Consider the following 12,367-nt stretch of genomic DNA (forward strand, 5'->3'; position numbering starts at 1 on the left):
TGTATTCTGGGAGTTGTAGTCGGTTGATGGCTGGTGTCAAGATGACTGTGTGTGTGTTTGTGTATGTAGTGGGGAAAGAGTGTGGACTCACTTCACCTCACTCAGGCTTCACTTTCAAATCCACGTACTGTCCAGTTTTAGCGCTGGAACTCCCTTGTGACCCGCATGTGAATTGCACAGCCTTGCCCATGGTGAAATGTTTGTGTGTTGAGAACCTTGAGCTGAAAATATGTTGCTGGAAAAGCGCAGCAGGTCAGGCAGCATCCAAGGAACAGGAAATTCAACGTTTCAGGCATAAGCCCTTCATCCGCCACAAATTCACCTGCACCTCCACACACATCATCTGTTGCATCCGCTGCACCCGATGTGGCCTCCTCTATATTGGGGAGACAGGCCGCCTACTTGCGGAACGTTTCAGAGAACACCTCTGGGACACAAGCTACCACAACCTGGCCTTGACTCATGTGACCCTAGGTAAAAAAAAAACAATGACTGCAGATGCTAGAATCCAGATTCTGGATCAGTGGTGCTGGAAGAGCACAGCAGTTCAGGCAGCGTCCGAGGAGCAGCTTGGATGCTGCCTGAACTGCTGTGCTCTTCCAGCACCACTAATCCAGAATCATGTGACCCGAGGCTGGACTCTTCACCCTGCTGAGGTTAAAAAGCTCCCTGTCAAGTCAAGACTTCAAGAATCATCCCTTGATGGAAGCAGCTCGCAAATGACCTGGCGTTGGATTAAAGATGGTGAGAGCTGATGGAATCACACAAGAATCAAGGAATCAAAAGTTGAAAGAATCGAAGGGCACTAAGAAATTTTATTGGGCATTCAGGACTCAGGAGAACTTTCAAAGGGCCTGGTGGTTAATGGGGGCCAAAGGTTTTTCACAGGTCAATAAAGGAGGAGAAAGTGAGGACTGCAGATGCTGGAGATCAGAGTTGAGACACACATCAACACACTCTCAACTCTGATCTCCAGCATCTGCAGACCTCACTGTCTCCGTGCTGGTGATCAGAGTTGAGAGTGTGTTGCTGGAAAAGCATGGCAGGTCAGGCAGCATCTGAGGAGCAGGAGAACGAACGTTTCAAGCATAAGCCCTTCATCAGGAATGAAGCTTGTGGGCTGGGGCTGAGAGATAAATAGGAACGGGGGGAGGTAGCTGAGAAAGCGATATGTGGATGAAGGTGAGAGAGAAGGTGATAGGTCAAAGGGGGGGAGTGGTGGACAGGTCTGGAGGGCGGTGACGAGTTGGAGGCTTGGGACTGGAACAATGTGGGGGAAGGGGAAATTAGGAAACTGTTGAAATCCACATTTATCCCATCTGGTTGCAGGGTCCCAAGGTGGAATATGAGGCGTTCTTCCTCCAGGCATCGGTTGGTAATGGTTTGACGGTGGAGGAGGCCCAGGACCTGCATGTCCTTGACAGAATGGCAATGGGAGTTGAAGTGTTCTGCCACGAGGCAGTGGGTTTGATGGGTGTGGATGTCCCAGAGATGTTCTCTGAAATGAATTACAAGAAGGCATCCTGTCTCCCCAACGTAGAGGAGACCACACTGGGTGTAATTTATACTTTGGTAGAGGTACAGGTAAATTCTGACAGATGTGGAAGGATCTCTTGCGGCCTTGGACACAGGTTAGGGGCGTGGTGTGAGTGCAGGTTTTGCGCTTTCTGCGATGACAGGGAAAGGTGCCAGGAGTAGAGTCTGGGCTGGTGTGGGGTGTTGACCTGACAAGGGAGTCACAAAGGGAATGGTCTTTCCGGAATGCTGATAGAGGTGGGAAGGAAATATATCTTTGGTGATGCGGTCTGTTTGGAGGTGGTGGAGGATGATGCAATGTATGCAGAGGTTAATGGGGTGGAAGGTGAGGACCAGGGGGGTTCTGGCCTTGTTGCTTTGGGAGGGGTGGGGTTCAAGGGCAGTGGTGCGTGAAGTGGAGGAGATGCGCTGGAGGGCATTGTCAACCATATGGGAAGGGAAGTTTCAATCATGGAAGAAGGAGGCCGCCTGGGACTTTCAGAGGTGGAATTGATCAATGAAGGTCAATAAAGGCCATGTAGAGTTCTGTGTATTGTACCAATACTTTGCTTGTATTGGTCAACCAGTAAAGGTCATGCCAATGGTTGGTTTTGATATTGCCAGAAACGAGAATGAGTCTGTGTTGCAAGATGGATCAGGATTGTTTGAGAATCTTCACAGTGAACAGAGGGTTATGTTTCCCCAAATTGATTCACCATGCTTCATGGAAAGTGAATCAAAAATGGCATTGGAGAAGTCAGGAGACAGTGCTTCCTTCCCAGAACATTGTAAGAAGTGATTCAATTGCAACCGTAATCATTTTTAAACAGCTGTTGTGGTCTAGACACTGCATCTCAAACCAAGTAATTCACTACCGAAGCAAATCCTCTTTTCACAACTTAAGGATGTCTTATTTGATAACGTGTGGCACTGGAAAGGGCACAGCAGGTCAGGCTGCCTAACCTGCTGTGCCTTTTCCAGTGGTACACTTTATCGACTCTTACTCTCCAGGATCTGCAGTCCTCACTATCATGCAGTCTTATTGCCAAACTTTAAAAAGGATGCAAAAGCATTGCAGCAAATGCAAAATAAGTTTACAAGGATACTGATAAAACTTTTGTTGTCGGGATGGAGAAGTGCTACCTCACTTGCTGAGTATTTTTAGCATTTCTGTTTTGATTTTAAATTTCCTGCCTCTACAATGTTTAGCTTTTGTGGATGGAAGTGGGTAAATTTTCATTACAATTACAACATCCTATCTCTAAGAAGGTACACAGACTTCAATCATTGAATGATTCAACTGAAATGCGTATCACAGAATCCATCCCCTGTTCATCCTAAAGTTTCCATTCCCACAATATCAATATGCTTTGATCTTGGTAGCCAAAGTTCTGAATTTCCAGGATTTTTTCCCTCCCAGACTTGGAGCTTTACAAAATGCCACCTTCCTTGTATAGCCTTCTCTTGTGAGTAGAAACATATCACCATTCCTTCAGTGTTGTTAGAACAAAATCCTGAAATTCCCTCCATAATGGCATGTGGGTCTACCTAAAAGTACATGGACTGCAGCAGTTCAAGAAGGCAGCTCACCACCATCTCAAGGGCAATTAGGGATGGGCAGTAAATGGACTAGCCAGCGATGCCCAGATCCCACAAGTAGATTTTAAAAATTGCAGATTTCTTACACTGCAGAAGGCGACAATTCAGCCATAGTGTCTGTGCCAGCTCTCCAATTGAGTGATTTACTTAATTTCATTTTCCTGAAATGTCCCTGAGGTCCTTCTTGTTCTTCTATTTCAGGTTTCAGTCTAATTCTGTTTTGAAATTTATGATTGAACTGCCTTCACCACACTTACAAACAGTGCATTCCAGACCCAAACCACTCAATGCCTGGTGTCAATTTCACTTCTTTGTTTGATTACGTTAAATCTTGTGCCTTCTTGATCCTTTCATGAGTGGGTGCAGTTTTTCCCTATCTACTCTGCATAGACCCCTCATAATTTTGAATTATGGCTCCTCAGCAATTTCCACTCTCCCACTTCCTTCAGTAACCTTGGATACATCTCATCCATTTCTGGTGCCTTGACTGTTTTAAGTACAGACATCCTATCCAACATTTCCTCCTTAAAAATTTTAATTTGATTGTACTGAACCTGAGTATATTAAAAAAGTACATTTATCAAAGCTTTTCAACTTGTATTCATCAGGACACTTTATGAAAAAAAACATATTCAAGGGTCAAATCAACATCTATACTGAGTGAAGGGAGAGTGCTGAGGGAAATTGACTGGAGGTTATCTACTACTATCTACCTGTACACCGCTGAAGCCAAACGCCAGCTCGCGGACGCCTCCTCTTATCGCCCCCTTGACCACGACCCCACCTCCCACCACCAAACCATCATCTCCCAGACCATCCAGGACCTCATCACCTCAGGGGATCTCCCATCCACCGCCTCCAACCTCATAGTCCCACAACCCCGCACCGCCCGTTTCTACCTCCTGCCCAAAATCCACAAACCTGCCTGCCCCGGCCGACCCATTGTCTCAGCCTGCTCCTGCCCCACCGAACTCATCTCCCAATACCTCGACACGGTCCTGTCCCCTTTAGTCCAAGAACTCCCCACCTACGTTCGGGACACCACCCACGCCCTCCACCTCCTCCAGGATTTTCGCTTCCCCGGTCCCCAACGCCTTATTTTCACTATGGACATCCAGTCCCTGTACACCTCCATCCCCCATCACGAAGGACTCAAAGCCCTCCGCTTCTTCCTTTCCCGCCGCACTAACCAGTACCCTTCCACTGACACCCTCCTTCGACTGACTGAACTGGTCCTCACCCTGAATAACTTCTCTTTTCAATCCTCCCACTTCCTCCAAACTAAAGGAGTTGCCATGGGCACCCGCATGGGCCCCAGCTATGCCTGCCTCTTCGTAGGATATGTGGAACAGTCCATCTTCCGCAACTACACTGGCACCACCCCCCACCTTTTCCTCCGCTACATCGATGACTGTATCGGCGCTGCCTCGTGCTCCCACGAGGAGGTTGAACAGTTCATCAACTTTACTAACACCTTCCATCCCGACCTGAAATTCACCTGGACTGTCTCAGACTCCTCCCTCCCCTTCCTAGACCTTTCCATTTCTATCTCGGGCGACCGACTCAACACAGACATCTATTATAAACCGACTGACTCCCACAGCTACCTGGACTACACCTCCTCCCACCCTGCCCCTGTAAAAACGCCATCCCATATTCCCAACTCCTTCGTCTCCGCCGCATCTGCTCCCAGGAGGACCAATTCCAACACCGCACAACCCAGATGGCCTCCTTCTTCAAGGACCGCAGATTCCCCCCAGACGTGATCGACGATGCCCTCCACCGCATCTCCTCCACTTCCCGCTCCTCCGCCCTTGAGCCCCGCTCCTCCAATCGCCACCAAGACAGAACCCCACTGGTTCTCACCTACCACCCCACCAACCTGCGCATACAACGTATTATCCGCCGCCATTTCCGCCACCTCCAAACGGACCCCACCACCAAGGATATATTTCCCTCCCCTCCCCTATCAGCGTTCCGCAAGGACCACTCCCTTCGTGACTCCCTTGTCAGATCCACACCCCCCACCAACCCAACCTCCACCCCCGGCACCTTCCCCTGCAACCGCAGGAAATGTAAAACTTGCGCCCACACCTCCACACTCACTTCCCTCCAAGGCCCCAAGGGATCCTTCCATATCCGCCACAAGTTCACCTGTACCTCCACACACATCATCTATTGCATCCGCTGCACCCGATGTGGCCTCCTCTATATTGGTGAGACAGGCCGCTTACTTGCGGAACGCTTCAGAGAACACCTCTGGGCCGCCCGAACCAACCAACCCAATCACCCCGTGGCTCAACACTTTAACTCCCCCTCCCACTCCACCGAGGACATGCAGGTCCTTGGACTCCTCCACCGGCAGAACACAACTACACGACGGCTGGAGGAGGAGCGCCTCATCTTCCGCCTGGGAACCCTCCAACCACAAGGTATGAATTCAGATTTCTCCAGCTTCCTCATTTCCCCTCCCCCCACCTTGTCTCAGTCGGTTCCCTTAACTCAGCACCGCCCTCCTAACCTGCAATCCTCTTCCTGACCTCTCCGCCCCCACCCCACTCCGGCCTATCACCCTCACCTTGACCTCCTTCCACCTATCCCACCTCCATCGCCCCTCCCCCTAGTCCCTCCTCCCTACCTTTTATCTCAGCCGGCTTGGCTCTCTCTCTCTTATTCCTGATGAAGGGCTTATGCTCGAAACGTCGAATTCTCTATTCCTGAGATGCTGCCTAACCTGCTGTGCTTTGACCAGCAACACATTTGCAGCTGTGATCTCCAGCATCTGCAGACCTCATTTTTTACTATCTACCATAGATCCACCTTCAGTGGTCAGTATACATATTGGGATTCTGACTTATCCATATGTTACAAGACTTATCATGCAAAGATTGCCAGGAAGGCAGAGGATTGGGAAAGTTTTTAAAAACCAATAAAAGATTACCAAAATAATAACAAAGAAGGCAAAGATAAACTTTGAGGGCAAGTAATATAAAATGGACAGCAAGATCATCTTTAACTATTCAAAAATAGAGAGGCCAAAGTGAAGTAAGCCCCTTAGAGAACAAAGCTGCAGAAATAATGGGGAACCTGGAAATGTCAGTGGAGTTGAATAAATATTTTGCATCAGTCTTCACAGTAGAAGACACTAATGGCATTCCAAAATTACTAAATAATCAAGGGGCAAAAGGAGGAACGAAAATAAATACAATATATATCACTAGAGGAAAAGGTCCAGCACTTTTCATGTCACCAGCCTCTACATCCAAAGGATCATAAGGTGCCATTTCTGCCACTTCCAGTGGGATGCCACCACTAGATACATAATGTGGGAAAATGTGAGGTTATGCCTTTGGCAGGAAGACTAGACAAGCAGAATATTATTTAAATAGCAAAAGACTGTAAAAAAAAACTGCAGCACAGAGGGAGCCCTCATGAATAAATCTCTAAACGCTAGCATTCACGTTCATTGGGTATTGATTCAATAGGGTAAATTAATGTTGGCTTTTATTTAAAAGTGAATGAAATATAAAAATCTGGAGGTTTTGTTAAAACTATTCAAGGAACCAGTCAGACCACAGCTACAATAATGTGAACAGTTTTGAGCCCCTTATCTAAGGAAAAATCTACTAGCATTGGAGGCAGTCCAGGAAATGTTCAATTGGCTTATACTGGATATAGAGGGACTGTGTTATGAAGGGTGGTTAAATAGATTGGGCCTGTACTCTTTGGAATCTAGAGGAATGAGAGGAATATATAAGAATATATAAGATACTTAGGGGATCTTAAAAGGTAGATGCAGACAGCTTGTTTCCCCTTGTGGGAGAGTCTAGGTTTAGGGGGCATAATCTCAAGAGTATGGGGTCACCCTCTTAAATGACAGATGAAAATAAATTTCTTCTGTAACTATGTTGTGAATTTGTTGACTTCATAATTGCGGAGCACTTTAGAGGCTGAGTTAATTATATTCAAAGCTGAGACAGATAAATTTTTATCCAATAATGGATTTGAGGAATACAGGGATAAGGCAGGAAAGTGGAGCTCAGGATTATCAGTTCAGCCATGATCTTATTGAATGGTGGAGCTGACTCAAAGGTCTGAATGGGCCTACTTCTGCTCCTACGTCTTATAAGGCCTTTTATTGGCAATCTCATAAATAGGGCCCAAACCATATGATCACTCTTTTTGAATTTTATTGGAGCTGCAAAGGAGGGATAGGCTTTGGGAGGTCAGGAGATGCAGGACTCCTAGCCTCTAACCTGCTCTTGTCACCACGATTTTATATGGTGAATCCAGTTCAGTTTCTGTTCAATGGTAACTCCCAAGATGTTGATCGTGGTAGATTCAGTGATAGTAATGCTATTCAATATCAAAGGTTGATGATTAGATTTTCATTGCCTGACACTTGTGTAGCAGGAATAGTATTTGCTACTTGTTAGCCCAAACCTGGATATTGACCACTTCTTATGATTTTTGGCTGTGGACAGCTTCAGTATCTGAAAAGTTGCAAGTGATGCTGAACATTGTGCAATCATCAGTGAACATCCCTATTTCTGACGTTATGATGGAGGGAAGGTCATTAATGAAGGAGCTGAAGACGGTTGGGCCTAGGACACTACCCTAAGGAAGAGGGTTTCCTGCAAACAAATCCTGGAGCTGAAATATCTGATTTCCAACAGCTGCAATTACCTTCCTTTGTGCCAGGTATGACCACAACCAGCTTTCCCTTTGATTCCCATTGATTCTAGCTTTGCTAGGGCTTTTTGATGCCACACTCAGTTAAATGCGGCCTTGATGTCAAGGACAGTCGCTCCCACTTCATGCCTGGAATTCCGCTCTTTTCTCCATGTTTGAACGATGGCTGTAATAAAGTCAGGGGTTGAGTGGCCCTGGCAGAACCAAAACTGAGCATCAATAAGCAGATTATTGCTGGGCAAATCAGAAAGATGTTGTGAAACTTGAAAGGGTTCAGAAAAGATTTACAAAGTTGTTGCCAGGGTTGGAGGATTTGAGCTATAGGGAAAGGGTGAACAAGCTGGGGCTCTTTTTCCCTGGAGTATCGGAGGTTGAGGGGTGACCTTATAGAGGTTTACAAATCATGAGGGCATGGTTAGGATAAATAGGCAAAGTCTTTTTCCTGGAGTCGGGGAGTCCAGAACTAGAGGGCATTGGTTTAGAGTGAGAGGGGAAAGATATAAAAGAGACCTAAGGGGCAACCTTTTCATACACAGAGGGTGGTACGTATATGGAATGAGCTGCCAGAGGAAGTGGTAGAGGCTGGTACAATTGCAACATTTAAAAGACATTTGAATGGGTATATGAAAAGGAAAGGTTTGGAGGGATATGGGCCGGGTGCTGGCAGTTGGGACTAGATTGGGTTGGGATATCTGGTCGGCATGGACAGGTTGGACGGAAGGGTCTGTTTCCATGCTGTACATCTCTATGATTCTATGACTCTAAGTGCTGCTTGATAGCACTGTTAAAGACCCCTTCCATCACTTTACTTATTTTGAGAGTAGATTGACAAGCTATTTTTTATTTGGCCGGTTGGATTTGTTCTGCTTTTTGTGTACAGGGCGACCTGGGCAATTTTCCACATTGTTAGGTAGATGCCAGTACTATAGCTGTAATGGAACAGCTTGTCTCGGGGTGTGGCAAGTTCTGGAGCACAAATCTTCAGTACTGTCACTGGAAATAGTGTCAAAGCCCAGATCCTTTACAGTATCCCATGTCTCCATCTGTTTCTCTATATTTTATGTTTATTCAGTCAGGAGATGAGCATGTTGCTTTTATTGGAAAAGCATTTATTGCTTGTTCCTAATTGCTTTTGAAAAGGTGGTGAGCTGGTGTGAAAATGGGATGTAGTTTGACTTTTCCTGATTATCCTATACCTGTTAAATTTAAGGTGTGTTTTGCATTTCTGAAGGAGTTGTGATCAATCTCCTGCCAGAAGTGCAGAGTTCTGTCTTGATGTGGGAATCTGACCGTAACTGCGGTTGCAAAATCAGACCCCAGTATTCTTTCCTCCCTGGGTTCACACAGAATGACTGCCCAGACGGAGCTTCAGCTGTTTAGGAACTGGCGATCAGAACCAGTTCAGCCAGTTTCAGAAAAGAAAGTGATAAATCCCTAAAGCTTTATATTTATTTTGCCACAGCAGAGGGCGCCAGTACATTCAAAACAAGTTGCACTTACAAAGCACCCTGCGAATGGGGAAGAGTGCAGACACATGTGACATTGGGGTCAGATATATATCCCACCCTCACATGGTCAGGTTCTGGCGGACCTTACGTTTGATCAGGGTTAAATAGACCCCAGACTCTATGACACTGTGCTCAAAAATTAGAAAGACAGCGAAGGAAAGAACTCAAAGCCTGGTTTTTATGGTCTCAAAGCGTGGCAATGGAAAAGCACAGCAGGACAGCAGCACCCGAGAAACAGGACAGTAGTTTTTCAGGCATAAGCCCTTCATCGGAAACCGATTCTCCTGCTCTGCGGATGCTGCCAGACCTGCTGTGCTTTTCCAGCACCACACCTTTCGATTCTGATTTCCAGCACCTGCAGTCCTCACTTTCTCCTAGATTTTATGGTCTGGAAGCAAGGTTTTATTAACAAGAATACTCAAGATTATGTATCTCCTAATTCAACAACCTCAATTTCAGAATAATGCTGAGTGTGCTAAGAATTGCACCAACCACCAATTTAAGATTATCAGTCAAGCTCACAACATGCCTAATTTACACTTGCTAGAAGCTACACGTATTCACATTTAGGCATTGCCCTCCACAGGTGAAAAGAATATGTCCAGGCATTGCACCTTTTCAGAGTTAAAGAAAAGTATGTTGGGGGGTTTGTTGCAGTGATGCACTCTCCATGGTTGTAACTTGATCCATCAGAGTCAACTTGCCCAGCCAATCAGTACTGTTTTATCATGAAGTCCAAATTGTTGTTCACTTTGAAATTCGGTATTTTTGTGTCTGTTCTGACAATTGCAAAACAAAAAGAAAATTGACAGCATATCTCTTTATTCAGCAATACTAAACATCAGAGTCTGTTTACTGTATACTGAATGTCTGAGTACAGAATAAGATGAGTGCAGCTCCTGCAACACTCAAGAAGCTTGACAGCATGTAGGACAGAGCAGCCCACTTGATTGGCACCACATCCACAAACATTCATTCTCTCCAACACTGATGCTCAGTCGCAGAAGAATGTAACATCTACAAGGTACACTGCAGTACCTCACCAAGGATTCTCTAATAACACCTTCCAAATCCACAACCTCTATCACCTAGAAAGACAATGAGAGATGGGAAAACCATCAACTGCAAGTTCCCCTCCAAGGCACACACCATCCTGACTTGGAACTATATCTCTGTTTCTTCAGGGGCACTGGGTCAAAATCTTAGAATTCCCTCCCTAACGGCATTGTGAGTCCTCATACAGCACATGGATTACAATGTTTCATGATGGCAGCTCACTACCCAAGCTCAAAGACAGTTATAGTTGGGTAATACGTACAGACTTAGCTTGTGACACATCATAGTTTATGAATGAATAAAACTTCGCAAGTGCTAAGGCATGCATTCTGTCTACATGTAGTCTAACTCACTGTGACTGATTCACTATAATGGGGTTTGACCTGCTAGCTCAGGTGAGCACCTCAGTGCCTGGTGTTTGATCAAACATTGATCTCCAGGCTTGGAGACCTTAGCTGGGAAAGCACCAGCTCTCTGAACTTTGTCTTTTGTTTTCTCTAACATTGTGGGAGGGTCAGCATGGGAGAAGTTAATGGGAACCTGTGGTAGCTTGTTAATTGCTTCTTCATCGATACGTGAAGGCTGATTCAGGATGTGGTTGAAATGTTCCAAACATCTTTCTCGGACTTGGCGCTTTCTTCTGTGCAATGTTAACTTTTGGGTCCCAAGGATTAGTGATTAACCAGCAGACTGCAGTTCTTAGACAGATTTCAGATCACCATAGAATTTCTTTCAGTCTTTTATGATCTTCATATGACTGATGTTCAGCTGCTTTCAGGTTCAGCTAAGTGTCTTGCATCTGACTGAACTTGCATTGCCCAGTATGTTGGGTGTTCCGCTCAGCAGTAATGACTTGTCATTGAGATATACTCTGTAGCAATGCTTCTCCTTCAGTATTTTCTGAATTACCTCACTGTTTTCATCAAACTAATTTTTATGCTTAAGAGAGGTCGGGCAAAGGGCCACTAGAGAGTAATATATTTGTGAAGGTCATCTTCAATTCAGTTAACGCCTTTTTTTTCTGTTAACAGGCAACTCTCCAGTTTCTCTGTCAACAGACAACTCTCAAATATCTCATGATACCATGTTTGAACCTTAAGAGATTAAAACTTTGTACCCTCTGAAGCATTGTGTGGGTGTGGGAGGTTAAACTTCACTTATCTTAGAAACAATTTATCCCTGAAATTGCCCCTTGATAATCAATGGTTTTGCTATCACTTCAACCCACACTAACAACATCCTGGGAGTTACAGTTGACCAGAAGCTGAACTGGACTAATCATAAAAATATAGTGGTTATGGGAAAATTGAAGACTGAGATTGATAGATTCTTGATCAGTTGGGGAATCAAGGGTTACGGGAAAAGGCAGGAAAATGGACTTGAGGAATGTCGGCTCAGCCATAATCCTATTGAATTGACAATGCAGGCTCAAGGGGCCATAAGAAATGTTTTTAAATTGGAACGGAGTAGAACTAATAACAATTGTGTTAAAGAGTGAGTGTTATTTGTGACCATGCATATTGGTAATTTGAAATACATGCAACTGTAAATAAGAACACATGCGTTTTTTGTTTCATATGAAAAGGGTGATGTTTAGAGAATGCACTTGTACTCAGCATTGCTAGCTTGTTGTAGTCATGTTACCTCCACCCTCACAATAAGTATTCCTGTGTGCACTCTGCTAGCTGTTAAATACCTGTTACTTAAAAACTCATCTGCTTAATTCGCTGGAATCAATCTTCACATTCCAAGTTGGTAAAATCCTTAAGTTGCTAAGGGCAGGAGACCTAACCTTCGCCTGGTTTTAGTCCAGCTATCAAAGCAGTTTACCATTTGTGTCCACGTTTGAATGCAAGCAGATACTCCATAGAGGCACAGGTGGGAGCTGGGCGGAGGCAAGGATGATACAGACAATGAGCCACTTCAAAGAGTGCCTTAGGCTATTCCCTCACCGCCTCTCCCCTTCCTGTGCTCTCTCCTAACTGTTGGAGTGAGGA

Source organism: Hemiscyllium ocellatum, chromosome 18 (assembly GCF_020745735.1).
Source record: "Hemiscyllium ocellatum isolate sHemOce1 chromosome 18, sHemOce1.pat.X.cur, whole genome shotgun sequence".
NCBI lineage: Eukaryota > Metazoa > Chordata > Chondrichthyes > Orectolobiformes > Hemiscylliidae > Hemiscyllium > Hemiscyllium ocellatum.